Here is an 18960-nt window from a genome sequence, read left to right as displayed (position 1 = left end):
ACGACCACGTAGTAATGTACAAGACGTTCAGCTTCTTGGATAAGACGGATGAGGTTATTAACCAAAGTATTAACCTCCCCCGAAGAAGTCTCACGGGGCTGATGTTGGTGTTTGCCAAACCCTACGAAGCCGGTAAGCGCGACTCCGAGGCCTTTCACAACCCCAACATTACTAACGTGGGGGTAAACATAAACGGCGTTCCAAACAAGGTCTACTCCCAGGGAATAAAGCCCGCAGACGTGTACAGGGAGGCAATGCGTAAGTTTGGCGACCAAATTAGTCCTGAGGAATTCTTTAAGGATAAATATGCGCTGTGGATTGACATGCGCACCATTAACGACGAAGACCTACATGGCCAGGGTTTACGTCTAGTAAATACGCAGGATGGCATAACATTGGAGATCAAACGCACCAAGAACGCCAGTGCGGGCGACGGTGATAGGATAAACTGCTACGCCTTCGTCGTGTCTGACGCGCAACTGAGCGTAGAAATGAATCAGCTAAAAAGCGTTGCATATTAAAAAGTTAAAATATTTCTCAAATATACGATGCTTCGCGTATTTGAAAACAACGAAACGAAACTGCAATGCGTAGTGCAAGGCGACAAACTATACTTCAAAGCAAAGGAAGTGGCGCTAGCGCTGGGTTACGAGCGTCCCAGAGACGCAATTAGAGTTCACGTTCCTGAAAAGTACCAGAAAAAATGGGTTGATTTGCAAGGGGCTTCGAATCACCGCTCCTTTACTGCGCAGCCACATTCCGTGTTCATTTCCGAGCCCGGGTTGTACAAGCTAATATTTAGCTCCAAGCTGCCAACAGCAGAGGCATTTCAGGATTGGGTCTTCGAAGACGTTCTTCCCGCGCTAAGAAAGGTGGGTAAGTATGCAATGGAAAAGCGCTTCGACAGTCCAAACAAGTTGGTCTTTAAGATCGAAAATGAGTTTGACTTACATAAGAAAGTGGTTGATTACATCCGCAGGTTTTACCCCCAAATGCTCGTGACCCCTGGTCTAGGCGAACTGCAGGACTCGGATGGAAAGCGCATAAAGTGCTGGCAGAAGGGCTACCAACGCGGTCAACCCGACCTGCTCATTTTGAATGCGCACACCCATTACCGTGGATTCTGCATAGAGCTAAAGACCCCAAAAGGCAACGGGGTACTTTCTGAGAGTCAACGACTACTCTTACAGAGGTACGAAGAAAACGGCTATAAGGTGTTTATAAGCAGCGACTACGACGAAATCTGTCGCGCCATCACTGCGTATGCTGAACACCTACGAATTCCCTGTAGGTGGTGCTGTAAGGTCTTTAAAACCAGTGAGACTTTGGCAACACACTTAAAGATATTTCATAGAATATATGGACAAGGATAAATTTAACGAGTTAAAGTTCATACAAACGCACTGGAGGGATTTGGCGGTGGGGGAGATTTACGAGATAAAGAATTACGTGGTCTTTGAAGACATCGACCGCCTGCGCTTGGTCTTAAAGAATAAAAAAAGAACATACACCCTTTGGGCGCCTGATAGGATAAGGTACGCCACTGAAGGGCAGGACGTTACCCATGTTATGAGTCATGGTAAAGAGGATGGCAGGTGGGTATTTGATGTAGTCAAGTATGAGCCTGAGAGTCCTCTGCATTCGTAGGTTGCGCCTTTGGACATTCATGATTAAGAAATGCACTGCCACAATGAAGGCAGGTGTATTTTTTTCTCGTCTTAGGTTTGGGAATTATGCAATCTGCAGGGGGTTCACATGTAATACAGTCCATATATTGAAAGGGCTATTAGTAATCCTCCATGAAATGCTGCTGCGTAGGCTATCATATATCCTTGTCAGAAACCCCCTCAGAATGTTAAGGTGTGGTTAAATTCTTGTTAAGGAAGGTCGGAAACTATCTCAGAAACCCCCTCAGAATGTTAAGGCGTGGTTAAATTCTTGTTAAGGAAGGTCGGAAACTATCTCAGAAACCCCCTCAGAATGTTAAATTGTTAAGAGACAGTTGAATATGTGTGCCTCCTCTCTTACGCATCCACAGGTCGCACACTGCTGCCTCCAATGTTCCCTGTTAGTCCATGGGACACCTTCTAAGGTATCAAAGCGGGGTAATGTCCTGCTTATCTTCCTAAAGTAGTCTATTCGATTCCTTAGGTAATCATCTCTATGTTCACAATTCATCAGATCGCCGCATTGGTAACAATCCACTCCTTCCAGATCGTACTTCTCTGAAAGGTATCGGTATGTCCTTTCGTGTCTTTCCTTATGTGTCTGAAGACGTTGGCGGCTACTAAGAACCTTATCACAGTAACTACATTCTGTTGTCCTACGGCAAACACCCTTCTTAACATGCTGCTGTAGTTTCTGTAAGGTACTGAACTCCCTGTTACAGTCATTGCAGGCCTTACTGATTGGCTCCTTTGTGCAAACTCCATGCCAAACATGGTATTGCAGTCTTTGTTTGGTACTAAATACCTTCTTACATTTCAAGCAGTCCATATATACTTGACAATATTTTAACCTCCATTTAACATTCTGAGGCATCTTTTGAAATAGTTTCCGACCTTCCTTAACAAAGTCTTAACCATATCTTAACATTCTGAGGCATCTTTTGAGATAGTTTCCGACCTTCCTTAACAAAGTCTTAACCATATCTTAACATTCTGAGGCATCTTTTGAAATAGTTTCCGACCTTCCTTAACAAAGTCTTAACCATATCTTAACATTCTGAGGCATTTCTTACGGGAGTCTTGGACCCAGCTTAACAATATCTTAACCTCCATTTAACATTCTGAGGGGGTTTCTAGGAGCTCTTAACATTAGATTGGGTAGCGCATGAAGTCCACGACTGACTCCTTTGCCCACGTTGCCATCGTTATCAGCGCGCCAAACCGTTCTCGCTTTAGACCACACATTTCCTCATAAAGCTCCTTTACGCGTTCATTCAGCCGGTCTATCTCCTCCCTTTGCATTTCGACCGTCCTCTCCAGGTCTGACTTCCTTTTGGCGATGTTAACCATCTTTTCTACTGCTTCCACTGGCTCCATATATGTCAGGGAACAAGTTCCCTTCGAAAGAAGGGATGTAATGGATCCGAACCATATTCCTTGTAACGCTCTGATAGTAGGACCCACCGGCTGCGGAAAGACCCAGTTCGTGGTAGAGCAGCTATTAGGGCCCTTTAGATACCGTTTCGACTATATCGTGCTATTATGCCCCACCTACGTGAATAACCGCACCTGGACGGGCGTAGGCGCGAAAGATGACGACTTCTTCGTAGATATCTTAGACCCTAATGAGTTATCTGGGCATCTTAAGTTTTGGCACAAACAATTCCCTAAAGATACGCAAACCCTCCTCATACTGGATGACATTGCCTGCGGGGACGACGTAAAAAGACGCACTTCCGAGCTCGTTAAACTCGCCTTTAGCGGCAGACATGACAATATTAGCGTTTGGTTGCTTTCCCAGCAGCTTACCAGCGTCTCTAAGCCCTTCAGGGAAAACATAGGTTCACTTGTATTTTATACTCCGAGCAAGTCAGACCTGGAAACCATCTTAAGCGACTATGGCGGCGAGATATCCAAGGAACAGTTGCAGGAATACATGCGACATTTAAAGACGCACCAACATTCCAAGATGATCTTCTCTTTGAGGTTTCCGTATTTAGTAAAGATCTGCGATCTTTAAAGTCTTTGATTCCTAATGTATATGGAGATTGAGCAGTTGATAGAAGTCCCCACGCAGTTAGACGAAAGTAACCTTAAGGAACAACTTAACATCCTGGTGTCTTCGGGGAAGTGCAAAGAAATGATAGGCAAGGAACTTACCCATGAGCAGGTTAATAAGTTGTCGGAAGAGGAGGTTAAGAAGTTCCATAAGAGGTACGAGGCTGCCCTTGCAAGTAAGACCACGGACGCCGTAGCAGACTCAGCCATTAAGCTTGCAACTAAATTGCTTGGACTTGCGCTGCCCATAGACGACGTGAAGCAACTACGGAAGGACATAAGCGAGGACTATGTCATCGCCCAAGAACTTACGATAACCTGTGGGTGGTTGTCTTTGAAGTGCGGTAAGTTAATGGCAGTCGCCTCTGCGGCACTTCACGTAGCTCAGCATGTTGACTTGAAGGAACTTACGACGTCTTGGAAGGACTTCAAGAAGGACAGAGACGTTGAAAAGGTCTTCCAGGCGGCACTTGCTGGGGTACCTGATCAAGTCGCCTCAAGTACTTAGTCAAGTCGTCCTTAAGTACTTAGTCAAGTCCTATTAAGTTACTTATCAAGTCCTTCAAGTCCTTAAATATAAATGGAAGCAGAGGAACCCGAGCAAAAGATTACCAAGGCTAAATCTCCAGGCAGAGTCGCTGCCGGAAAGAAGCTCGCGGAGATGAATAAAAAGAACAAAGCAAAGAAGGAGGAAAAGGTAGAAGAGAAAGAAGAGGAATCCTTTATTAATCCTGGGTACGTCATCGGCGCGTTGGGAGTCATCATAGCAGCAGGTAGCCTTTACTTACAATGGAAGGCAGCAAAGCCAAAGGTAGAATTAGAACCCGTGCATGTGACGCAGGAGCCTAGAAGCAAAATACCCGTGATGGAATAGCAAGGTCATTCCCATGCGGAATAACCTTCTCGCTTTGTAATATAATGTCAACCGCGTTATTGAAAACTGTTGAAGAAGCAGCTATCATTACTTCCATCGTTGCGGGTATTGGTTGGGTAGGTAAGAAAGTGCTCAAAGAAGACTTTACTGAAGACCCAAGCAAGAGCTTCGCTAATTTTGCTAAGATGACCGCTGCCGTGGGTGGGGCTATCATGGTAAAGGATTACCTACGGAAGGAAAAGTACATCCCTAATGTATAGATGGCTGCGATAGGAAGTGCATTAATTGCTGCTTTAGCATTTACTGGCGCCAGTTACGCAGGTAAGTACATAGAAAAAGCGGTAACTGGCGGAAGTAGTCTCGAAGCCGAAAGGAAGAGACACGACTTAGCGCTGGAGAAATATCAGCGGGACGTGGCGGCTTGGAATGAAAAAAGACAAGCTTACAGGGATTGGTTGGACAAGAACTACCAAGACAAGATGCAGGCGGATAAGAACTTCGAAAATACAGACTACGCCTTTAAGCTCTATGCGCAGGCGCATCCCGACTTTAGAATGAGAAAGCCTCAGTTTAAGAATTACTACCAGCCTTCTAAGAAACAAAAAGACAATGAGTTGGTCTTCGTAGGAGTTGCAGGACTGGCAGGAGGCGTAGCTTTGGCGTATCTAATATAATGATCGTCTTTTTGAAAGCGACAAAAATAACTTTACCACTTATTTGAATCCCCCCATCAAAGCCTGTAAGGTTCGGCTGGTTGGTTGTTCTTTGTACAATTCTTGGTATAATTTAGTCAATGCCTTGGTCACCGTACTTAAGGCGCCTGGCAAATATCAAGGTGAAATGCTACCCGATGGACATTACACGCCAATCACCCTTGCCAAGGAGCTCGCCAAGCACGGTTATACTCTCACCACGGGATTGCCGCACGAAATGACCCTCAAACATAATATGCCAAACTATTCAGTAACTTTTGGAAAGTTTGACCCATTGGGATCTTTATTATGTGCCTCGGGCAAGACAATTACCGACACGGCCATACCTGTGAAATGGAAAGTCGCATCCTCTTACGAAGTCTATTGCGACTTGGTTCATAGTTACAACAATGGAGAAAAGTCTTCTCTTATGTCCAAGTTTCTGCCCAAAGGTAATCCATTTGACCCAGTAGAATACACTCCCATTTCTTTAAGCTATGACTTGTCTAATTTGGTAGAAAGCATAAACATCACCATTAAAGTGGACGGAGAGACGGTAGACTTCAACGGACGCAAGATCAATCTTGTTTTGGAATTCATATAATGGGTCGAACTGAGGACAAACTCAAAAGGATTTACTATGGGCCTGAAGGCTATTGGAAAGGAGCGTCGGCCATCAAGAAACTCGCGACCGCGGCCAGGGTATCAGAAGAAACGGCTAAGAACTGGTTGAAAAAACAAACCCTCTGGCAGGTCTATCTTCCCGTGCCCAAGTACATTCCCAGGCCCAGCTTCACCGTAAATGCCCCCAACGAGGTTCATCAGGCAGATTTGCTTTTCTTACCGCACGATAAGGTAAGAAGAAAGACCTATAGATACGCTTTGACCGTAGTTGATATCGCAAGCAGATACAAGGACGCCGAACCCATAACCAGCAAGGATTCTGGGGAAGTCGCAGAAGCCCTAGGTAGGATTTATAAGCGCGTCTTGAAATGGCCTAAGCTGCTGCAAGTGGATGCGGGGACAGAGTTCATGGGCGTGATTACTAAGACCCTGAAAGACCACAGCACTAAAATTAGGAGAGCTGAAGCTGAGTACCACAGGGGTCAGAGCATCGTCGAAAGATTCAATAAGACCCTGGCCGAGCGTCTCTTTGGGTACCAGTATTTGAAAGAGCTGGAAGATCCCTCCAAACGCAACAGGGAATGGACTCAGAGGCTCCCCCAGGTCGTCGCGGCTTTGAACAACGAGGCGGCCAGGGCTACAGGAATGAAACCCAAGGATGCCATAAAAAAGAAACACGTGGAACACAAGTCCTACGTCAGAAGTTCGAGGGCGGTCTTCCCTCAGGAAAAGAGATTAGGCAATGTCACGGTTCGATATCTCTACGAGCCGGGTGAATTAGAAGGAGGATCCAAAAGAGCTACGGATCCTAATTGGTCTTTGGAAACTTACCAGATCCGAAGTGCGCTAGCTAAGAAGGGTCAGCCCATCTTGTATTATCTTCATGATGGTCCCACGCGTGGGTTCGTCAAAGAAGAACTGCTTATCGTGTGATGTCCGAATGCTAATGTGTAACGTTGTGTATTTGATGTCCGTAGCTGCGCAGGCTGTTCATCTTATGCCGCTGTTCCTTACGCGTACGCAGGACCTTCAAGTAGGACTTGTGCGTAATGTCCTTCTTAACCACGTACTTTTTTACGCCTTTGGCTTTCTTTTCTACACCGTCCAGCTTCAGCACGCTGTACATCTTCGGTTTCAGCCCCACGTACTCTACTATGGGTTTTCCTTTCATCTCATCCTTCATTTTCCCGATTACTTTCTTGTTTTTAGGGGAGTAAAGAAAGTGGTCGCGTGGGTAATCGCTGGTGTCGTATTCATCGATGTCGGGAACACAGTCTTCGTAAATGTCTTCCGTCTGCACCTCTAGTATCAAGGAATCGGTGTCGGTGTATAAGAGGCGGCACTTATCACCGTATTTCGGTTTTAGCTTGCCGTAGTAAAACTCATACATGAGCAGCTTTGATAGGTCTAACACTGTAAACCCCGTGTATACGGGTTTATTCAGGAATAGGTTCGCTTTCTTCATGTGAATCACGTAGAAGTTTAACATTTCTACGTATCTGACGAATCCAGGCTGTGACACGTATGCTTCTGCTTCCTCTCTGGTGCTGGCTATCTTTATGCTTACGCGCTTGCGGATGTTCTCCATTGTCTTACCAAATACGCTATTGTTCATTAGTTTAAACAGGTTCTTTTCGAAGTCATTCTTTGCCTGCGTACGCTTTTGTGTGTTAAAGTCAATGTAGGAGCGCATCCATGGTTCCTGCGTGAACTTCAAAACGCGGTGGATCTTCTTCACGCGTAAGCCGTGGCGCACATAGAACTGCAGGTTGCGGTAATGCACCACGTACTTCTTCTTGTCCATTAGGTTCATCGTTAGCTTCCTGTACGGTTTGTAGCCAGGGCACATTTCCCTCTGCAGCGGACTCAGCTGCTTAAATGGTATTTCTATTGCTTCTGGTGCTAATGGGAACTCATCGTGCGCGTCGTGCAAGTGCTCTGGGTATTCCAAATCAACCTCCAGCACGTAACCTTTGTCGTCTTCTTTACCTACGTTTAGGTAAAACTCTATGGGCTTTATGTTGTCCCATTCGAAGTCGCGTACAGGTAAGTACTGCGACATTGCCCAACCGTAGAGGTTGTTTGCGTCTAAGTAGAAGATGTATGTGGTTGGCTTCTCCGGGTCGTACTCCACCGTGGGATTGTTCGCTTTTGCGTATCGTCTGCTGGGTCCGCAAACACCGCCGCGGATACCGTCTTCCATAAAGCGGTACATGTCGTATTCCGTTAGGAGATCCAGTTGCGCGTTTGTCTTCTTTAGCAGCGCACTCCAACTAAGCCCAGGAGCCGTGTAGAAGTTTGCAGGGTCCAGGCTGTAGTATTCCATTGCCATCTTTCGAAAGCTTTGGAAAACATCTGCGAGCAGCACTACGTCTGAACGTAGGTAGATGTCGTGGTATTCTCCCATATTCTCACAGGAGTACTTTTCCCACACATCTAACGCATGCTGGTACTCCTCGTCCTTTATACCAGACTCGTTTAGGGTGCTGTAGAATCTCTCTTTGGGTGGTAGGGGTTCTTTGAATCGATCCCGGGAGTCCATGTATTCGTATGGGTAGACTCCTTTCCTTTCCGCGCCGTATTGGCTGGAAATGGGGAACTCCGTGTTGTATTTAACCAAGTTTGCTAAGGAGTCCGCCATAAACTGCTGCGAATCTAAGAACTTTAGCTTGCCCACAGTTACGGACATGTACCTTTCTTTGTTGTTGGGTATGCACTTTACTTCGGAGCCGTCTGTTCCTTGTAAGAGTAAGTGACTGTCGTAACCCCTTAAATTGTGAAAGAATACGGGTATTTCCATTTCTGGATCTACTTTGAAGTTTATATTGCATTTCCAATGAGCCGCTCCTCTGTATTTACCCGTGATGTGGCAGTGATCTCTAACCTTATCCACATAGAAATCCTCAACGAATGCTTTATGACAATGAATGCAGTGGGTGGAAGGCTTGTTGGGCTTTCCCTCCTTCCTTGCATACCTGCCACATTCAAAATGAGCTTCTCCTCGATACTTTCCATCTTCGTCCCACGCTTTCTTGGCTCGTCTTCCAAACTGGAGAAGCGTATGTTGGCAAATGTGGCATTTCTTTGCCTTGGTAAAAGCCTCCTGGTTCTCTTTGGTAAATACCATCTTCTTTGGACGTCTTAATTGTTCTCTTATCTCTTCCTCCTCTTCTCGCAATGCTTCTAGAAACTCATTAGCTGCGTTCTTACCTCGGTAAATCACAGGAGGGTCGGCCTTACCATCTGATCTGACTACTATGTAACCAAAGGAGCAGATCTCGTGTAATCCCACCTTATTCGTGGCACCACTTTTCTGCTCTTCCTTAGTTATCAACGCTTCAAAGTCTGCATATATCACGTAAGGCACCTGCATCTGCTTTTGGTGGTCTGAGTAGGATAGGTTCTTATCTGTGGGCATCTGGATCCGTTGCGCCACTTCTTCGACTCCGCGACATATTTCGTCGTGATCCTTTAGAGCTTTAACGCTGGTAAAGGATAACAAACAACAGTCGCAGAAGTATTTCTTGCCTTTGTGTTTGGTGTGTCTGTAAAATAGTCTGCTAACATGTTTGACCCACGAATAATGCCCGCCGTGGTAGAAGAGGTGTATTCGTTCTCCTTTACTCTTTGACAGCACTAGTGGCACTATCGTTTGGTCTCTGACTCCGTAAACGTTAATGGCTAAGTCATTTTCCTGCTCGAATATCGGTATGTCTATCAACTGCATTGGGAACTCTACGCCATCCCACTCCAAATCATCTGTTGGGTACTTGCTTGGTCTACATGGATCCTTATCTACTGGATACAGTGCGGATCGTATTGCCCACATAAAGCATCTGTTGTCATCATTTTTTACGTTGACTATGGCTTTCTTCCTTTCTACCCACGTTGGTAGGGGGACGTAACTTCCTCCTCTCATTGGCACGTACCTTGCCATGCTAACCTCCATACCTTCTACCTCCTCCACTGTCCAACCTGATCCTTCTTTCGTGTAGTTAGACAGCGACTCCATTATTGCTTCTAAGGCTTCGCTGAGTGACCTATCCAGGTTCGTGGACTCTAATATCACTAACGACTTCGATCGCAACATTGCTGTCGTCGTTACCTCATCTTTTGATAAACTTACTTCTACCATTATGCTTGCTTTCAACGCTCCTAATTCTTCTATACCTTTTCGAAGCGTTCTCTTGACCTTCCTTTCTGACTGACGCCAAAACTGTCTAACGTCAATCTCACCGTTACCGGGTATTGACACCGTTTCGAAATTGCTTTGGGATTCCATCTATATAATAGGAAATATCTTATCCTAATTCCAGACCCTTTTCAGATCGTCGTAGTCATACTCACAATCCTGACAATGCCAAAACAATTTAACCTTAGTCTCAAACTTCTTACCACATCCACAATCATAGCTGCTCATACATTTCGTCTTCATCTTCAAATGCTTCTTCAAGTCCACTTCTTTCTTAAAAGTTCTCTTACAATCTTCGCACTCCATATATAGACTAACATATTTAACTACATAGACACGGGATGCGGGTAATCGCGGTACGAATCGAGGAATTCACTTTAGACGAGTAATCCTCCGGTGGTCGTTGCGCTGGAACCCCCATCCCCTATACTACTTTTTTCGCTCGTTCGTCATGCCAGTTTGTTGCTCGTTTTTTGTAGCTATGTTATCTACAAATAAAACAAAATAGAAAATGTCATAACCTCTATCTTTACACTGTGGCGAATTCTTTTCTTCCATGATTTCTTCTATAATGTTTTGTTTGGTTTTTACAATTTTTTGCAAATTTTACAAAAAACAATGATAGTTAAAAAGCTCGTTAAGCAAAGTGGTCATGGTCCAAGTGACGTGTGATTTGAAAGCTCGACCAATCAGAAACACGAGGTACACCTGGCGGGCGACACTTTTAGCGGAGCTTTCAAATCACACGCTTATAGTCTTGACATGTCCTTTAAAAATTCGGAAATCTCCAAAATTTAGATTTCGATGAAAGACATCCAAGGTAAATTTCACTAAACCTGATATTGTTTTGGATTATCTGTAGTTATATTTCGTTTTGTAAGTAAAGTTAACGAGGAATTCAAAGCTTAAAAATGTGGCCAAGGAAAACTTTGTCGAAGAATCTTCCAAGAACAAAACTAGCCCCTGGGGTGGCTGGTGGTGAGTTGTGCACAGAATTCCTAAGTGGGAGAGTATACTTGCGCAAACAATGTAGTGCATTTCCATTCGATTTCGATGCATGGTTTTTATTATGGGAGACATTATCTTCATTTCTAATTTAAAAAATTGACGATTTTTTTCCGATCTTATTTTTACCTTTCAGATTCATTGAAATTGGGCTCCTGTGACTTGCGTATCGTGAGCTCCGCTTTTAGGCGATGCCTAAATATATCTTAGGTTACGCACAGGGTTCCCTAGCGATGACCACGAAAACTGAGTTGGATAGTTTACCACATTTATATACCTATGGTGCGGGACGCGGGAGCTCCGCTAAAATAAAATGATAAAATGAACTCATAAAACGCATTCATTTTGACCTTCGCTTAAGATCGATCTTGTATTTTCTGCGAAAATTTTCTTTTCAGTGGAAATGGACATTGATTTTAAAACATAGATTACCCAAGGGGACTATGAAGAGTCAAGCAATTCTGAGATAAATCCTGCGCAAACATAAGCATGTCTTACCGTTTAAATGAAGCTTTAAGATTTAGCGACTTAATAGCTGAACTAAGCAAGAATGTAATCTCTTTCGGAAAACGTGCTTGTCGACACATCTTCCACCATATTTGCTACTTTATAGCTATATTTGGAATTTGGATATTTCATATGATTTGGATTTTCTCATAAATTTTATGCTTGAAATGATTTTCACTGTATATTAGTCACTTTGTCATCAAGCAACTTATTTTCACATTTTTTTGCCTTTAGGATCTTTAGCCCACTCAGTGACTAGTCTTCCAGGTAACCCCGTCTACTCTACCACCAGGGTCTTGTTAAAACTTTTAAATTCCCAGAATGAAGGGGAATTTGCAGAATGAAGGGGAATTCCCAGAATCCAGGGGAATTCACAGAATCAAGGGGAATTTTTAGAATGAAGGGGAATTTTTTATGTAACACAACGCTCAAAAATTCCCTTTGTTAATTTTTATCTCATAAAAGGTATCAACCCTCCTTCACACGAAATGACGGGGATGAAAAAAGACCGTAGACTGATTTTTTTTACGAAAACAGTAATCCATTACTGAATAAAATTTTAAATAAGAATCACAAAGCAGGAGAATTTGATATTCGATAAAATTCATTGAAAAATCTTTTGTCAAATTCTTCCAACATGGTGGCTATGACGTCTATTGCAAACGAAGAATAGTGCAGCAAATTTTGAATTGAATATTCTTCTGTTGTTTCGGTTGGTAAAACTAAATGATGAACGAGAGCTTTTAATATATTTTCTTCGCAAATTAGTGATTTGTGTCATCAAAGATAAAGAAAAATAGTTAAGTATGACTTCAAATACGACAGGAAAGCAAATTAGAAATCGTATAAAACACCGAGTCTTTATGATTACAGTTTGCTTCTTCTAGACAACGATATTATCAGGTTGACACCTGTTTTATCACCGTGTTACTATGCGACAGCACGTTTATATTCGACAACAAAGGTGCTGGCATTCTTCTCAGCCGTGTAAACCCACGGATATTTGTCCGATTTTAACAATTCTATTGTTTAGATTCCCACTTTTGATTGGCTAATTTGTAGAAAATTTGTTTGGGTGGCCTTGGTTGGAGTAGTTTCACTGTATAATGTGTGGCGTGGATCATAAATAGTTATATAATTTCTTTTTTTCTCAGAGCAAGGGACTGTCTGTGTACATAAATAAGGGAAATTCCCATTGGAATTTGAATAAACGAGTGACTCAGAAAAAAATAATGTGGTTGCTAAAGTAACACTATGGGAAATAAAGATAGAAGAATCGATGTTCTATAACAGATATACACCTACTTGCAAGAAGGTTGTCATACAAGAATAGAACATTATTAATTTAGTGAGAAAGGAATACATTAAAAGACAAAAGAAAAAGTTCAGCTTCAGTGATCTTCTTTTGTTTTTTAATATAACTCCTTTCCCACTAAATCACTAATGTTCTATTTTTATATGACAACGTTCTTGCAAGTAGGTGTAAACTAAAGGAGCTTACGAAAAATGTTTACAGGCTAATCAGGCCGGAATATACAGTCAATTCAAAAAACGTTGTCGTCGACCGGCTCAAGCCTACGCGACTGGACCGAAAGGAATATGGGTAAAAATCACTGAAGCGGTAAAATATTCGTTCTGAATAAATTGTTCCCGCTAGTAATAAGATAATGGAGAGAAACAATCCATCAAATGCATGTCTTTGGGTTTAGGGAAAGAAAAACAAAGTAGTTATGATTCAATTCACAATTCCGAAACTATGAAGGCATTAAAAAAAACGTCTCCTCCAACACTTCCCGCTCGCCTACGAAGGTTCGTGCTGTAAACCAGGCATAACTAGTCAGATAAAATTATGGAGTCAACTCGGCTTCAATGATTGCTACCCAGAGCTCCTTTCGGTCCTGTCGCGTAGGCTTGAGTTGGTCGACGACAACTTTTTTTGAATTGACTGTATATATATGGAGAGATGGCCAATCGTATTTTAATGTTGCGTGACAAATATTTTCAACCGCTGATATGTAAAACAAGACATGACGTCAAATTCTTGGAAAGCTATAAGCGAATTGCTTCAAGCCTGAAATATAACGTCAAATTCTTGGAAAGATATAAACAAGTGCCTGAAGAATTGTTATTCCAACTTTTAAAGCGAGCGAAATAGACTTGAAGTACCTAAGATCTACGAGTATATAGAGCAAAGAAAGATTTTTTTTTTCAATCTGTGATACTCAAATACTAAATATGAACTCCATTCAAGAAACTGTACGTGGCGTCATCATGTCTTACCTGGCCGGACGATTTCTTATAATACTTTGTAAGGCAAGATTCTGCTTCAGGGATTACTACAAAGAAGTGATCTTAAATTTCGTTCCATTCTTGTTAGTAATGGTTATTTCTCACAAGCTTTCGTCATACAAGTATTGGGGAGTGTCTATTCATGAAGTCGTAGCTCTGGTTTATTCGATTTCAAGGCACAATGACGTGGACGATATGCTCTTAAACTTGTTTTTCAGCACAAACTGGTACGTCGTAGTGTATGGCGATCTGACCGAAGACACTTTCAATAATTTGGCACTCGCCTCCGCAACAGCAGTACTCTTAGCCTTGACGAAACCATGCATGATTCAGAATTTGCGTCCTATGGTAAAAATATATGTAATTGGACCCTTTACGTATAACTTTATGACGTGTGCAGGTCTTCGCTTCTGCTCCTTCAACAACATCATGCGAAGCCTGGCGATATTGTTCTCCGTGGTTTCGTCTCTTCTGGCTTTGTTGGAGGATAGTCTGTTAGCTTCCATTATTCCATTCACGTCCCAACAACAAGTTCTCCGTGAATTCCTTTTCTTTTCAAGCTTTCTCGTCACATTTTTGAAAGTGCTGGCAACTTCACCTTCCCTGTCGCTAGCTGCATCAGTATTTGGTCCTTTGAACATTATGTTGTTTCTTAACTACATATTGTCAAAGTACTGACGGTGAATCGATTCGATGTTGGACAGAGCTCAGAATGTTCCAAGCGAGCTTACAGTCCGCGAGAATAGGCAATGGTCAAAGAAACAAAGCTAAAATCTCAGTAGACATTATAGTCGAGAAGAACAATTATTATACTGTATTAGTTCGAATTCACTGTTCACATCGATTTAAATCAAGATAAAAATATATCTTTGAGCATGCACCAACAATTGCAAGATTAATTTGTTCTGGACTGGAAATTGATAATATTGATGATATAGACTAGAGACTGTGTTTAAAAGGTTATAATCCACAGGTACCGAGTTCGAGTTTGAGCAGATACTTTGCCTTATATAAAAGTTTGAGCCTTGCACTCATAAGCAAGCAGATGAAGGGCGTGAAGTCAAAAAGTATATCTGTAAAGGAAGAAAAAGAGTAGATGCCAGTCATGATTAGTAAAAGCTAACGAGCTAGGAAAATAACGGTACTAAAATATTGCATGCATTGTTTGGGCGGAAATGCCCGTTTTGTTTGTATACGATAAAAAAATTGAAACACTGTTAGAAAAAGAAATATCTGATGTAATTTCTTTGAATGGAGTAAAAAATAAAGGCAAAGAGAAAATAAGTTGCTAGATGATTTCAAAGCCAGCTATAAAATTCCCGTGAGAATGTACATGTTTATAAAACCTCGTCGCGACAACCTAATTTTCAATATTGGAGTTTGGAGTTGTAAATTATGGAACAGTATACCAATAACTCTTTACGGACTGCCACATCTTTGAATGAATTTAAAAAGCATTTGAAGACATACTTATTTTTTATGTAGTTTTTATTTTTTTTGATCAAGCATATATTTTTGTGCTGGGCCTATGGGCACAGTACATTTGCTCATGGTGAGTTAGGTATGATCGGAATTTAGTGTTACGAGAACTACATCGAAGATGCCATTGGTGGACCTCGTCATGATTGACATTGGTGAAACACGAGGTGAAAATGCATGCACGTCGAGGTCTGTCAGATCGGGACACGGAGGAGTTGAAAGAGGTTGAACATATGTGGTTTTCGTGATAAGAGTGCCTTAATGCAACTTACTTTAAACTTAGTTTAGTAGTACTCTAAGCAGATAATTAGATACTGGAGCTAAATTAGAAACTTAAGTGCGATTTCTGTTTTTGGATAGAACTCCAATTAGTTATGTAAACAAAAGATTATAAATGGACAGGCCAGGAATTTCTACTGCGTCATTGATGTAAAATAGTACTCGCACGAGTTATATGTTATTTTATTAACTAAAGTAATGATTTTTGTTTTGGTTAGCTAAACGTATCTATTTCTAGTCGAATATTGTTATGAAAAAAGAGGTTTTCATGCCAAAACCTTCAATGAGTGGGTGGACGAGGAATTTACTGCGTCATAATTTACATAAAAGAGTACTCACACGAGTTTTATATTAGTTTATTTATAGATCCTCTCACGGTTTCCGATGCCGTATTGTTTGGGGGGCAAGTTTGATAAGAAGCGTAGGGAAAGAGATACGTATTTCGCAATATTTCCATTCTGAGGTTACCATGCCTGCGAGCAGAGTCTCCTTTACCTTCCCCCGAGAGAGAGAAAGGAAAGAGTCTTCTTCCTGTAGATGGAGAATCCTCTGTTCAATCAAGGGCACTAGGACACCGAATGTGGTTGGATTTCTATAGGGTTTTTTTCCCTTTCGATTATTTGAATTAAATTAACGTTATACTTGTTTACTTATCTTGTGTCCGCGTTCCTTCGTTCGCTGTTGTAATGCAGACGTTTTCTTTCCGCGGGGCTTTATATGGAACTTAAGGTTAATTTGATTAACCATATTAACTCTGGACGGTTGAATATTACTGACGTAAGGAGTATCGCGCGGTCGCGTTGTTGTTGGTATAGTACAAACAGAGTCAAGTACGGAACGGCCGTTAAAGAAGTAACGCTCATAGGCTATTCAAACCGTATGACCTTTGGAATGAAAACGTCTGCATTACAACAGCGAACGAAGGAACACGGACACAAGATAAGTAAACAAGTATAACGTTAATTTAATTCAAATAATCGAAAGGGAAAAAAAACCTATAGAAATCCAACCACATTCGGTGTCCTAGTGCCCTTGGTTCAATGTTTTCTGTGGTGTTTTTGAGCCGATGGAGCCACCCAGGGTGTCAAGTTCCTATTTTATTCTATTTTTTCGAATGATTCCTATTTTCTCCTGTTTTTTTTTTAAAGAAATCTTCCTATTTTTCCTATTTTTTTAAAATAAAGTTTTCATAGAAAAATAGATATCTAATAAATAATACCTCTTGTTGTTTTCTCACTTAATTTGCTGGTGTTTTTCATTATGCAAATGCTGTAAATAAGGGAACCATTCAGGATTAATTTAATGATGTTGAAATCATGCTTGCTTTACTAACTAACCCCCAGAAAATTAGCAGATAAAGCGGATGCTACAAAAGAGTTGCAGCCATGTTGAGCAATGAAGAGAGGAAGAAGACGAAAGTACAGCTGGAATTTATTGCCAATGTTTCACATGTATTCTGAGGGTTTCCTCTGCATGTTCCAGAAGAGCTCCCCACAAGTGCATATATTGTATGACAAAATGTGTGAAGTGCTGCGGAAGCTTATGAGTAGATTTCTTCAGAAAGAAGCGTATGTAAAGAAATTTAGAAACGACCTGGCAAAGATTGATTGCAGTGCAAATAACCAGTTGCCAGATTCTGAGATTGCAATTTGAAATGAAACCTGGAAGGGTTTTTCACAGATGTAGTCAGGACAGAAGGCTATTTTTCTCAGTATCCGTGCATTCTACAGAAGTTCTGTTACCTACCTAGAGTCACATCTCCCTCTCCAAAATGCCCTATTGAAAGCACTTAGATGCCTAAACCATATTAAGAGAACAGTGCCAAGGGGTACAAAGGCAATTGCAATACTCACAAGGGAGTTGCATAATCGTGCAGATGTCAGTCTTGTTCAGGATGAGTGGCATGTCTACTCTGTGGATGAAGATGTCGTACTTCTAGAAACAGATCAACGTGTTGATCACTCCTAGAGAACTGTTTTCTCACTCGTCTGTTGATGTACCCCCAGATTTTCTGTTCTTCCAAAAGTGGTCAAGGCAGGTCTCACACTTGCACAAATGAATGCTGAGACTGAAAGGAGTCTCTCTGTAAATGGACGCATCGTATCACGCTCACTTCTAGGAGAAACGACCATCATAGGCCTTAAAGATGCTGTGATATTCCATGATCCTGTGCACCTAAGACCAGAGAAAATTCCCATGTCTGAGGCTTTAAAATGTTCTGTAAGATCTGCTCATATGAATTACAGGCAGAGGCTGGAAGAAGAATAGGCTGAAGAAAGGAAAAGAGAAGCTGAAAAAGTAAAGAAAGCCCAAGAGGAAGAGAGAAGTAAGAGAGAACAGGAACAGCTGAGTTTGGAGACTAAGTCACTGAAACAAAAGGAAGAGATGTTGAATAAAGAGGAGCAAGAAGCAATGAGTGAAATGAAAATTGCAGATGACTTGTTGGCAGATGGCACAGAAAAGCTATAGAAGGCAATTTCTTCCAGTTCTAAAGTTGTTTCACAAGGAGCAAAAGTTGCATGCCTTATGATTGAAACTGCTAAATCAAATCAAGAGTAAGCAAAGAAAAAACTAACTGCTTTCAGGTAGAAACAGAAAAAAGTCAACACAAAGAATAAGAGGTTACTTGAAAAAGTATTACCGGAGAGTACCACTGCTCCAGCCTCCAAAAAGAAGAAGACATGAACTGATAGGATAAGAAAATGTGTAGTTTTAGCATTTTGAAGCTAGTTTCCTTACGGTTTTTGTTCAGTTGCCTGTTGGAAATGTATTACATTTGTTTAGTTTTGAAAATCCAGAAGATAGCGTTTATGAACTAGTTGAAGCTAAGTATGTACACTTGTAATATTATATATATGCATCAATAAAAAAGACATCTTGTTGAATGTCGTATGTAACCATACATTTGCTTCATTTTACTGCTGTAAGATAGCTTTCTTTGCCAGTGAAACTGTTTGGATATCCTATTTTATTCCTATTTATTAACTTGCTTTCCTATTATTTTCCTATTTTTTCTATTCAAAATTTCCTATATTTTCCTATTTATTTTGGATACCCTACTGCTTGACACCCTGGCCACCATAACACTGGTTCTCAGAGAGACGGAGGCTTGCTTTGGAGTTTGCGACCAAGACTCGTTTATGCTGGTTCAATTTGACCGTTAAAAAATCTTGCCTCGACGGAAAAACGTATCTCTTCTATCAGCATTACAAAATATTCTATTTTAGTCAAACCAAATCCACGGACTTTCTTCTGTCTTATGCACTTATCATTTGCTTCCCCGAGGGTCGACCC

General features: G+C 41.7%; 1 pseudogene; it reads left to right on the top strand.

The window, feature by feature from the left end:
- The first annotated feature begins 4859 nt into the window (after positions 1 to 4859).
- LOC148912871 (uncharacterized) lies at positions 4860 to 18351 on the top strand (annotated as a pseudogene).
- The last annotated feature ends 609 nt before the right edge of the window (positions 18352 to 18960 follow it).

This window comes from Actinia tenebrosa, unplaced genomic scaffold (assembly GCF_029948245.1).
Source record: "Actinia tenebrosa isolate PJP-AT-01 unplaced genomic scaffold, QUT_ActTen_1.0 PGA_scaffold10__47_contigs__length_13832649, whole genome shotgun sequence".
Taxonomy (NCBI): domain Eukaryota; kingdom Metazoa; phylum Cnidaria; class Anthozoa; order Actiniaria; family Actiniidae; genus Actinia; species Actinia tenebrosa.
This window is presented reverse-complemented; position numbering and strand designations above follow the sequence as displayed.